The following is a 10,535-nucleotide window of genomic DNA, read 5'->3' as shown; positions in this document are numbered from 1 at the left end:
TTCCCATTAAAAATGGCAGTACCTCAGGGATGACAGTTTTTAAAACAGACGTTTAAAAGGCTGTGTGTTCACAGCAGTTTCAGAGTCACAGCGAAAGTGACAGGGCAGTACAGAGCCTTGTCCCCTTGTGCTGTCTGCACCCACAAGCGTGGCGTCCCCTGTGACCAACACCCCCACCAGAGTGGCACATTTATCACAATAGATGAACCTACTTTTTTTTTTAATCCTCATCCAAGGATATTTTTTCATTAATTTTTTTAGAATGGGAGGGAGGGAGGGAGAGAGGGAGGAGGAGAAAGAGAGAGAGAGAGAAACGTTGATGTGAGAGAGACATATTGATTGGTTGCCTCCTGCATGGCCCCAGGGCCGGGAATCAAACCTGCAACCGAGATAAGCTCCCTTGACCAGGAATTGAACCTTGAGCCTCTTTGGTCCACAAGCCACACTCCAACCGTTGAGCCGAACCAGCCAGGGCCAGATGAATCCACTTTGACACAACATTGTCAAGCAAACTCCATCGTTTACATTCAAGTTCATGCTTGATGGTGTACATTCTGTGAGTTGTGATATATGTTTAATGACAAGTCTCTACCATTGTAGAGTTTAGAATTGTTTTGCAGCCCTAATTGTCCCTGCCACCCTCTGTCCCTGGCAACCACTGATCTTTCTACTGTCGACACAGTTTTGACTTTTTCAGAACATCGTATAGTTGGAATCATATGATATGTAATTTTTTCAGATAAGCTACTTTTGCTTGGTAATATGCATTTAAGTTTCTTGAGATCAAGAGATCTCAAATATACCTACCCCCCTTTTATAAATAGTTTAGCTTGACAATTTTCACTCGACATGATTTTTTTTTTTCCATTTAAAATATTATGATTACACATTAGACCTAAAGTGAGGCTTTTAAAAGTTTTGGGGAATGATTACTGAGGTTTCCCAAGAAGCTGTTTTCTCCTTTTCAACGTGCAATAGTGTATTTCACCCTGAACCTCTAAGATTTGCTTTCCTGCCGCCGCCGGCGAACCAGCGTTCCGGGCCTGTGGGCACCGGCCGAACAGAGATGCCTGGGCAGGAGTCTGCCCTGGAGGAAAGTGGCTCATCGGTTCGGCCCCAGTCCCGAGGAGGTGGGCCGTGCTCGGAACCGGCTCTGCCCGGCCTGCTGACCAGGGCTCTGTGGGGCAAAACTCCAAGTCGCGGTGAGGACGGGCTGCGGGACCGGGGTCCCGCTGGTCGCTCGGGAAAGGGTACGGGCAGAATCACGCACTTGTGTCCTGTGTCCTGAGATCGGCTTCAGAGTCCCTCCGTCTGTGTCGTGGGGACGTGGCCAGGGGCTCCTGCTCCAGGCCCCGGGAACTGAAACACGGCTCAGGCCGTGATGGTTCCTTTAACTGAACAAAACGACGTCCGCGACCCTGCTCAGGGCCTGGCTCGGGGCTGATCCAGGCAGCAGGGCTGATCCAGGCAGCGGGGCTGAGGGCGCGGCGCGCTGGGGCTGCGTGTTCAACCGCACGCGGGCCGCGGGGCGCAGGCATTGTCCACGCAGCATCCCTTCTTCATCCTCTCAAACCCTGTGGGCACGGAGAGAAACATGCACACGTATACATTTACTTACAAATAGGCATATATTTGTAAATTTTAAGATTTTAGTATCTTTAAAAATGAAAAGATGCTCCCCTTTACCCAACTTGTCCCTGGCAGTTACTAGGTCTGTTCTGCTTGTTGCCTGTTTGACTCGTCTTCTAAAAAGTTTCTAAAAAGAACTATTAGTGTAGCAGTAAGATGAATTAGGACAGCAAACAACACCCTGTTATTTGTTAAAGAAAAATTTAGAAAAGAGTCAACCATTAATCGGTCAAAATTTTATTTTTTCAACTGCATAATAGATACTACGTAATGACTACATATTGTGTTGCCACGTCATTAAATTCATATTGATTAGTACAAAGGTAATGAAATAGAACTCTAAGATAAAATATTCATTTTTTTGTGTCAGAAGTCCAAGCTTTGATACTCATTTCATGCCGTATATTATTTAAGTTGCCAGTCTAAAGTCATAACATGATTTTTTCGCCTGGGAAATTGCAGAAGTTTAAAGAAAAATATATTTCTTTTTATATTGTTTTCCTGCACTGACATGTAATTCTAAAATTCAGGTTAGAAAGACATTTATCCATCTCTCGCATAGTCCGCAGTACTTTCCTTCACATATTCACCATTTAAACATCAGGAACAGATGAATTAAACATCGGCCCACAGGTTCAACGGTCTTCAAGGAAGGTGCAGGCTCACCTCACGCAGATGCCGCGTGATCCAGGGGGAAGTGGAAAGAAAATATTAGAACATGTATTCCTTGTTAACTTTTGACAATCTCATCTATTTAAAATAGCCATTTTCATGAATTCATATAATGTATAAGATATTGGTACAGGAGCATGTGCATTGAATTTATAAAGAAATATATTTAATGGGTGAATTGCCTTTTTTCTAACAGCATTGCCCAATATTGCAGCCCTGGCCGGTTTTGCCCAGAGATTAGAGCGTCAGCCTGCGGACCAAAGAGTCGCTGGTTTGATTCGGGTACAGGGCACGTACCTGAGTTGCAGGAGGTGTTACCAATGGAATTCCAAGGGTGTATTTTTAAACCAAGACCTTCCCTATTCTGAGGTTTATGTTTGTGTTTCTGCTTGATCTGATTCTATTCCCACAAAGGGCCTTCTTATCCGAGGGGCCTTGTGCTGACTGGTCCCTCACCTGGACTCACATACAGGAGACACATATACTGACTATAGAGATTTGGGTCCTTTCTCATACCTGTGATAGTGGTTTCTTAAAATGAACTAATTAAGTGGCTTCTGATGGTGTTTTGGGTTCTAGCTGAGAAGGCAACGACGCAGAAGATGCAACCACTCCAATGCAGGAGAAAGAATTCTTGTCATGCGTGAACTGGTGTCTTCTTCCAGTTCAGATTCATTATGGGAACCATGAAACATGCTCAGGTCTTATTATTCCTGAATGAGGTCAAAAGCAAAGTATTTTGGCATTTTAAAATGTTTACAGGGTGGCCTGAATCCAGGATTGGGCATCCCAGGAGCTCCAGCCGCCTCCACGTTAAGAACTTCGCTTGGCTGCCTCTTCGGCACGCAGGTGCCACCCTGTCCAAACGCCCGCCTGACGCTGGCCTGCCCGTCTCTGAGGGGGCAGTCTGTTTCGTCCCGGTTCTCTCCTGTGGAGAGTTCCTCCGAGGTTCTGAAAGCCCTTTCCCTCAGTGCAGCGGTGAAAACAGAAACTTCCTTGGAAAGACAGTCTATGAAATGATACGACATTTTGTTTTAAAAATAAGTGTCCCCCTTCAAATGACTTATCGCTGCAAAAAAGACAGCAACCTTAAATTCAAGTCTTACGTAAGATCTTATTTCAATAGTTTCGCGTTGTCGGTTTGGGGAAGGTTCGCCTAAAACCGCTTCCATCAATGTTAATTTCAATTGTTGATAAAGATCACCCAGGAGAATTGGTTACAAAAACAACAGGCAAAGAAATTTAACCCATCTGTAATTATTCCACAGTATGACCTGACTCTAAGTTGCAAGAGTTGAATATCATTGCAAATAAGGCTTAAAGGTCACTTTAAAAACAATAAATTAAGTGGTTACATGATGGAGAACATAAATAACAAGCTGATGCTTATGGTTTGGGACAAAATTTTGGTACAAGCAGCCTAACTGGATTAAACATGCTATACTTCAGACTAGTTAGAAATGAACTTGGTGAGTTTTGGAGAAAGGTGTTAGGTGTAGAGACATCCATGTTAAATGTGAAGGCTTTTCATGAACTGTGAGAGTGGTTAAAAAAGAATCTGTACTTCAAGAGCAATATAGGTCCTATGTAATTTATGCTTTTCATGATTAAATCCATTGGGTGGTTAAATTGACAAATTCAATACTGAAGGAAGACATTTGGCCATTTCTTCTGTATCAATCATTTACTTCAGCGATTTGTAACCAGTGTGCTGCAAGAATTTTTAAAACATGCAACACCTGACTATTTAGTCAGGGGCACTGACCTCTTTTCCTTAGATTGTCAAATGAAAAAACAGCCAACGTAACAATAGCCGTTTGTTTTGGATGAATCAAAGTTATAACAATTTTTTTGTCAGATCGGCAAAAAATATATTTTTTGGTGTGCCACGAGATGAAAAAGGTTGAAAAATCACTGACTTACACACATGTTTATGTTGGCCAATAACTTTTTAAAAGAATTCTTCTTTTGGAAAATACATACTTAGAGCTCATATTTTCAGGTATGTATGGTGTCTTGATGACCATCTTGTTGGAGAACTTGTGCCTCTGGAGATGGGGAGAGAAGTTTGTTGCCCCTGGGAGAAAGGGGGAAGAAGGGAGAGGGGTTGGGAGGCTAGAACCCCTGCAAGCATGGGCGGGACTCCCCTGGGAAGGGCCAGCGCACATCCCTAGTGACGGAAGGCCTAGAGGACAAGTAAAGGACAGAGATAAGTAGGTTCACCTCAGAGTCCCTGTGTGTTGCAGTGTAAGTCCCTTCCAATCGTCACCCTAAAATCTTCAGAAAATTCTACACATTTTGTTTGCAAAATTTTTTCAAAACTGTTTTGATTTTAGAGAGAGGAAAGAAGAGAGGGAGAGAAACATAAATTTGTTGTTCCACTTACTTAGCATTTATCGCTTACTTCTTGTTGTGTCACGACAGGGCTCAAGGCACAGCCTCTGCGCGTCTGGATGACGCTCTGACCCACGGAGCACTGGCCAGGGCCCTGCACGTTGTCCCTGCTTTGTGAGAGCAGCTCTCTGTGCGACTCCAGAAGGGGGAGTTTGCATCTGAGTTACCCTGAAGCTGGGGCGGAAGGAGCCTGGAGTTCGAAATGCCCCAAAGAACAGAACATTCCCTGTCCTCTCGCCTTGTACTTGTGGGGAACCCGAGGGAGGCAGGAGCTTCTACCAAGAAGTCGGGTGGTCCCTCCCAGCCCCACCAGAGGGGGCGGGTCCCACGGGGCCCACGGGCCAGTGTGAACTGGGAGCACTGGAGCACTTGACCAAGTTCAGATACTACTGTCACTCCTTCCTGTTCAACAACTCTTACCAAAATTTAACTACTTCTGATATAAATACAATGGAGTATTTTAAATGTCCAGTTCTATTCTAGGACTTAAAAGAAAGTTATGCTTGAAGCCCTGAATATTTTTATAACTCAGATGAATTTTCTCCTATCTCACTGAAGCCCTGTGTTCGCAGAGAGAATATTTGAGTAGTTGATTGTCAATTTGGAACTGAGTACTTTATGAAATAAGAACAGACTGTCACGCTTGCTTGACGTCAAACCAGTCACCCGGTGGATTTGGGTCCTTCTCACTTCCTGTTAACAGGAAATGTAAGTGCTTTTCTTGGGAATATAAATACTCCGAGTAGAGAGCAGCCAGTGGACCCAGGTGGACGAAGGCTCAGGTGAGAACTTGAGGAAATTACTTTTCAGAATTCATGAAAAAAGCATTCCATGCAATCATAACTTCTTGAAAATCAACGAGATGGAATTAAAACATATTCTCATTTTATTAGAATATGATCCATTTCATGTATTTCTGGTTTCTAATACAATAAAAAAGTTCTCATCATTTTTGGTACATGAAAGTGGCATTTTATAAGCTTTGGTAAGAAAAGCAGTTCTATGCAGTTGCTTCTGTTCGTGTTGCTCAGTCAACCTTGTTTCAGCCATTTGACTTCTTAAGTATTGTGAAGCCTGGGTCAGTTTTGAAAGCGTGCACCTGGCGTGTGCAGGCCCGAACAGCGGAGGGAAATCGAGTTCAAGGCAGAGCGTGCTCGCAGTTGGCTGTCCTCACAGCAGGACTTGTTTCTGAGGAGGTATAAGATGGGGGGCGGGGGGTGCAGCAGACCATAGTTTTAGTCACAAAGGATTTTGGCTTCTTGTTATCTTGGATCCATTTCTGTAAACCTTGCAGTAGCTATTTTCTACAAAAGGAGTTGGAGGCCTGACTGTTGGTGTATAATTATAGCGGTGTCATTATGGCGTGGTCTGCTTCTCTGTAATCAAAGCTGTGTCTCCCTGATGACACCCAGTGGTTCTCCCAGCCACGGAACGCTTGCCAGGAATGAGTTGAGAAGGGTTTTCTCCCTCCAGGCTGCCCTGGAGTCGCGTCTGCCCTCACGGCGGAGTCTCGAAGACGTGTCCCTCAGACCTCACCACCTTCCACGTGAAGCTTCACCTGAGGGTCCCAGCTGTCCACACTGGTGAAGAGGAACGAGAGGTCAGGGAGACAACAGGAAGAAGTAACTCAGAGGAGGATTCAAAGAAAACAAGCGTCCTTGGCCAGCCTCGGTGGTAGCAGTCTTGCCTTCACCCTGGAAAGCTCCCGTGTTCGCCCACGGGGGACGCACTCCGTCCTGGCTTTGTAATCTCGGGTCACAGGCTGCCCCGGGTCGAGCTTGGCCGCCGTCCTGGTTCGTCCAGCTCTTTCCCAGCATGACCTCAGAATCCTTGCTATACACACACAGGGTTGGCAGCTGCTGCTGAGAAATCAGCAACTGGCTTACAGGTTCAAACTCATCTGTCATCTTCAGATTACAATGCAGGCAATTCCCCTTTAAATGCTTTTATTGATGTCTGTGTGAAAACAGTGACTCCTTTGATCAGATTTGCAGATGACATCGTGGTGCACTGATTGATCGTGGTGAGAGCAGCTCTGTGCTGTGCAAAGAACACGTGGTCTGGGTACCCGTGCAGCTTGAGCCCCAGTGTGACCTGCAGAAATCACCTCCGCCCTACTGCCGTGCTTCCCCGTTTGTAAATGAGTATCGTGATATGCCACCTGGGTCTGCAGTGAGAGTCCCCTTTAACAGTGGGCGCGGCCGCCTTTTAAAGTGTCCACTGGCGCATCCATGAAAGCCGTGTTAGTCTGACGTTTTCCTTGGAAAAATGTGAGACAGGAAGAGTACTACTCTTTTGTCTTAGTCAGCTTAGGCTGCCGCAACTAAATACAGCAGACTGTGTGGCTTAAACAACAGAAAACTGTTTCTCACAGTCCCGGAGCCCAGAAACCCAAGATCAAGGTCTTGCAAAGTTTGGGTCCTGGTACTGGCGTTCTTCCTGCCTGGCATCTGGGACGTGTAAGAAGAGGCACCAGAGTGCTCTCTCTCCCCCAAGTGGGGGCACAGTGAGGAAGAGAACTGGCACCTCTTCTTACAAGGACACTAATCCTATTGGCTCAGGCCCCTGCCCTGATGACCTCATTTAACCTTAATTGCTTCTGCAAAGTCCTGTCTCCAAATACAGTCACATTAGAGGATAGGGCTTCAACATCCACAGCTTGTGGGGGCACAAACATTCAGCCCATCACATCTGTATTCTTGAACCCTTGACCCAGAAAGGGCTGACAGTCACGTCAGCAAGTCTGAAGCTGGGCACAGGGGAGCAGTGTCTGTTTTTAATATGCCAGGGGAATCCAGGGAGGTGTGACCCAGGAGGACAGCCCGACTATAGCTAGACTAATAATAAAATTGACATAGATCAGATTAACAGGAAAAATTTGGGGATCAGGTCCTGGCTCACAGACCTAGCAAGACCCCTTCCCCAGGACACAGCCGTCAGTGAGGTCCTACAGTGGGTGGAGTGACTAAGGCCAGCGTTTGATCATCACCTGGGCGGGGCTGCAGTCAAACAGACCACACACCCCAAGCAGGCAACTGAAGCAGGTTAGTCCTTTAGACCCAAAGAGCTGGAAATATTTCCTCCCTTTCTCTCTTCCATACCCCTCCCCTTCCCAGTTTCCTTCTTCTCTATTTTTCTTTATTGATTTTTAGAAGAGAGAGGAAGGGAGAGAGAGACAGTGAGAGAGAGAGAGAGAGAGAGAGAGAAAGGGAGAGAGAGAAAAAGAGAAACATTGATAAGAGAGAACATCAGTTGGCCGCCTTCTGCATGCCCCTGACTGGGGATCGGGCCCACAACCTGGGCATGTGCTCTGAGCAGGAATCGAACTAGCACTTCTTGTTGCATTGGTTGACGCTCAACCACTGAACCACACCGGCCGGGCTTCTCTATTTTTTTGCAGTGAAAAATGTTTATATTTAGAATTAGCCAGCTGGACTCAGTTCAGATGATCCCAATTTTGTTGACAACATCACAATTGGGAGCCAGTCAAACACAGGCCTTCTTCTCCCTATCAGGCCTGGTCAAGGTGTTGACCTTGGACATGTCAATGTCATAGAGCTTCTTCACAGCCTGTTCGGTCAGGTGCTTGCTGGCCTTGACCTCCATCATGAACACAGTGTAGTGTTGTCTTCTGTCTTCTTCAGGGCTGACTCGGTAGTCAGGGGAACTTGATGATGGCACAGTGGTCAAGCTTGTTTCTCCTCGGTGCGCTTTTCCTAGGATATTAGGCTGCCTTCGGAGCCACAGTGTCTTAGGTTGTTGGAAGTTGGGTGACATGTGAGCCATTTTTTGTGGCTGTGGATGTCTTTCAGCAACTGCTTTCTTTGTTTTCAAAGACTTTGCTTTGGCTTCAGCTTTGGGAGGGACAGGGGCTTCCTTTTCTTCAGCACCATCTTTGTGAAAAGCTTTATTCTCCTCCCCCACTTTTTCTAGAGTATTTTAAGGGAATATTTGACTGAAAATTAGGATGATTTCCTTATCTCTGTCAATCCTTGAATAAATTAATAAACTCTTTTTACACAGCAGTCAATAAATAATTCAAAATGCCAAGAGATTGTCATCAGTCAAGTTTTTGAATTAAGTTGCTTGATTGTCTACTCAAAAAAAGATGAAGTGCCCAGCCAGTGTGGCTCAGTGATTAAGCATCAACCCATGCACCAAGAGGTCGCCGGTTCAATTCCCAGTTAGTGTACATGTCCAGGTTGTGGGCTGGATCTGCAGTGCGGGGCATGCAGGAGACGGCCAATCAATGTTCTCTCTCATCGATGTTTCTATCCCTTTCTCCCTGTCCCTTCCTCTCTCTCTAAAATCAATAAAGAAAAAAGAAATTAAAAAAAAAATGAGGTAATAGTCAGACGTTAACTACATTGGTTTCTCAGCCTTGCTTCTTCAACTATTCAAAGTTCTGAACAAAAAGGTATCTTAGGAAGGAGAGACCCAAAGGTTTCCCATGGTCAAGGCCTATGACAGTACCTGGCCACTCTTGCCCCTACCCTTGACATTAGGAATCTCTCTTTCACCCATGATGGTAACTGAGCGAGGACATCATCTGCAACTGCCCAGTTCTCACTTGGAGTGACGGGAGCCCAGATTCCTTTGCTCTCGGACAGATTGGTAAGGTCACAAGCGTGTGACTCACCTGACAGAGAGAAAGCCATAAAGCATGTGATGCTTTTGTTCTTTCCCCCTTGTTTTCACGTATATCAATTACCTCGTGGGAACGTGGCAGGTTACGCTTGCACACGAGGTCTTCCTGGAGATCTGGTACAGCTGCATGTGCACATACCATCTGGGGGAGGGAATCGCCTCCTCCCCACCCCCTGAGTTCTTCCGCTAGAACAGCAACTTGCAAGCAGTGTGCTGCAAGAATTGTTTCAAACATGCAGTTTCTGCCTCTTTCCACAGGGGCACTGACCTCCTTTCCCAGAGACTGTCCAGTTAAATAATGACACCAGCCAACACAGTGGCCATCTGGTATGAATGAATCAAAATTATACCTACTTTTTGTACCAGATCAGCAAAAAATATAATGCATTTCTTGGTGTGCCGTAGAATTTCAGTCATTCGTTTATGTGTGCCATGAGATAAAAAAGGTTGAAAATCGCTGTAGTAGACTGCCAATAGAATTGACATGAGATCAGATTAGCAGGAGACATGCCAATTTAATCCACGGGCACAAGAGACTTGTGACAGATGCTCTGAGAAATGATGAGCCAGACAGCTTTTTATACTTCTTAGACAGAGAAACAATACATTTGTGAAGAAATGACAGGGCAAAGACATTTAGGTTTTGTGCTCATTACTGAGGAATTGAAACAAGTTTGGGCTTGGGTGGTACATTAGAAAAGGAGTAGCAAGGTTTGTCTGCGTAGGCTTTGGGCCCTGGAGTACTCCCTGGTGATAAGAAGTCTCTTTACATGCTGGTGCAAGGAGGGTACTTTTCTCAGGAGACATTTATTTCCTGTGTTCAAGGAGACAAGTGGGGGTCAGTGTGCCTTTCTTGTACCACCTGGTTGTGATCAATATGCCATGGTTGGATACTTGGGGTAGTCTGCCCCGGTCCGAATGTGTCTGTGTGCTGTATGGGATCAGGAAGGGGATCCTTTGAATGGAACACAAGAGGCCATTCTGGAAATGACATCTCACAGGACCCCAATGTGAAGAGCACAAGGACTCTGCCTTTGCTGTGGGATGGGAGGCCACGGGCCCAGCAGACTCACTCGCTGGATTCCAACCAGGATGTGGAACCAAGAAGAGAGACTGGATGTTATAGGATGAATTTTAACTCAACTTGGAAAACAAAAGACACAGAAACAGAAGCATCTTGCTTACAGCTGCGT

General features: G+C 45.6%; 1 pseudogene; it reads right to left on the bottom strand.

The window, feature by feature from the left end:
• Nucleotides 1-8,136: 8,136 nt before the first annotated feature.
• On the bottom strand, nucleotides 8,137-10,149 carry LOC118616853 (annotated as a pseudogene).
• Nucleotides 10,150-10,535: the final 386 nt, after the last annotated feature.

The sequence above is a fragment of the Molossus molossus genome, unplaced genomic scaffold, assembly GCF_014108415.1.
Source record: "Molossus molossus isolate mMolMol1 unplaced genomic scaffold, mMolMol1.p scaffold_m16_p_5, whole genome shotgun sequence".
Classification (NCBI taxonomy): domain Eukaryota; kingdom Metazoa; phylum Chordata; class Mammalia; order Chiroptera; family Molossidae; genus Molossus; species Molossus molossus.
This window is presented reverse-complemented; position numbering and strand designations above follow the sequence as displayed.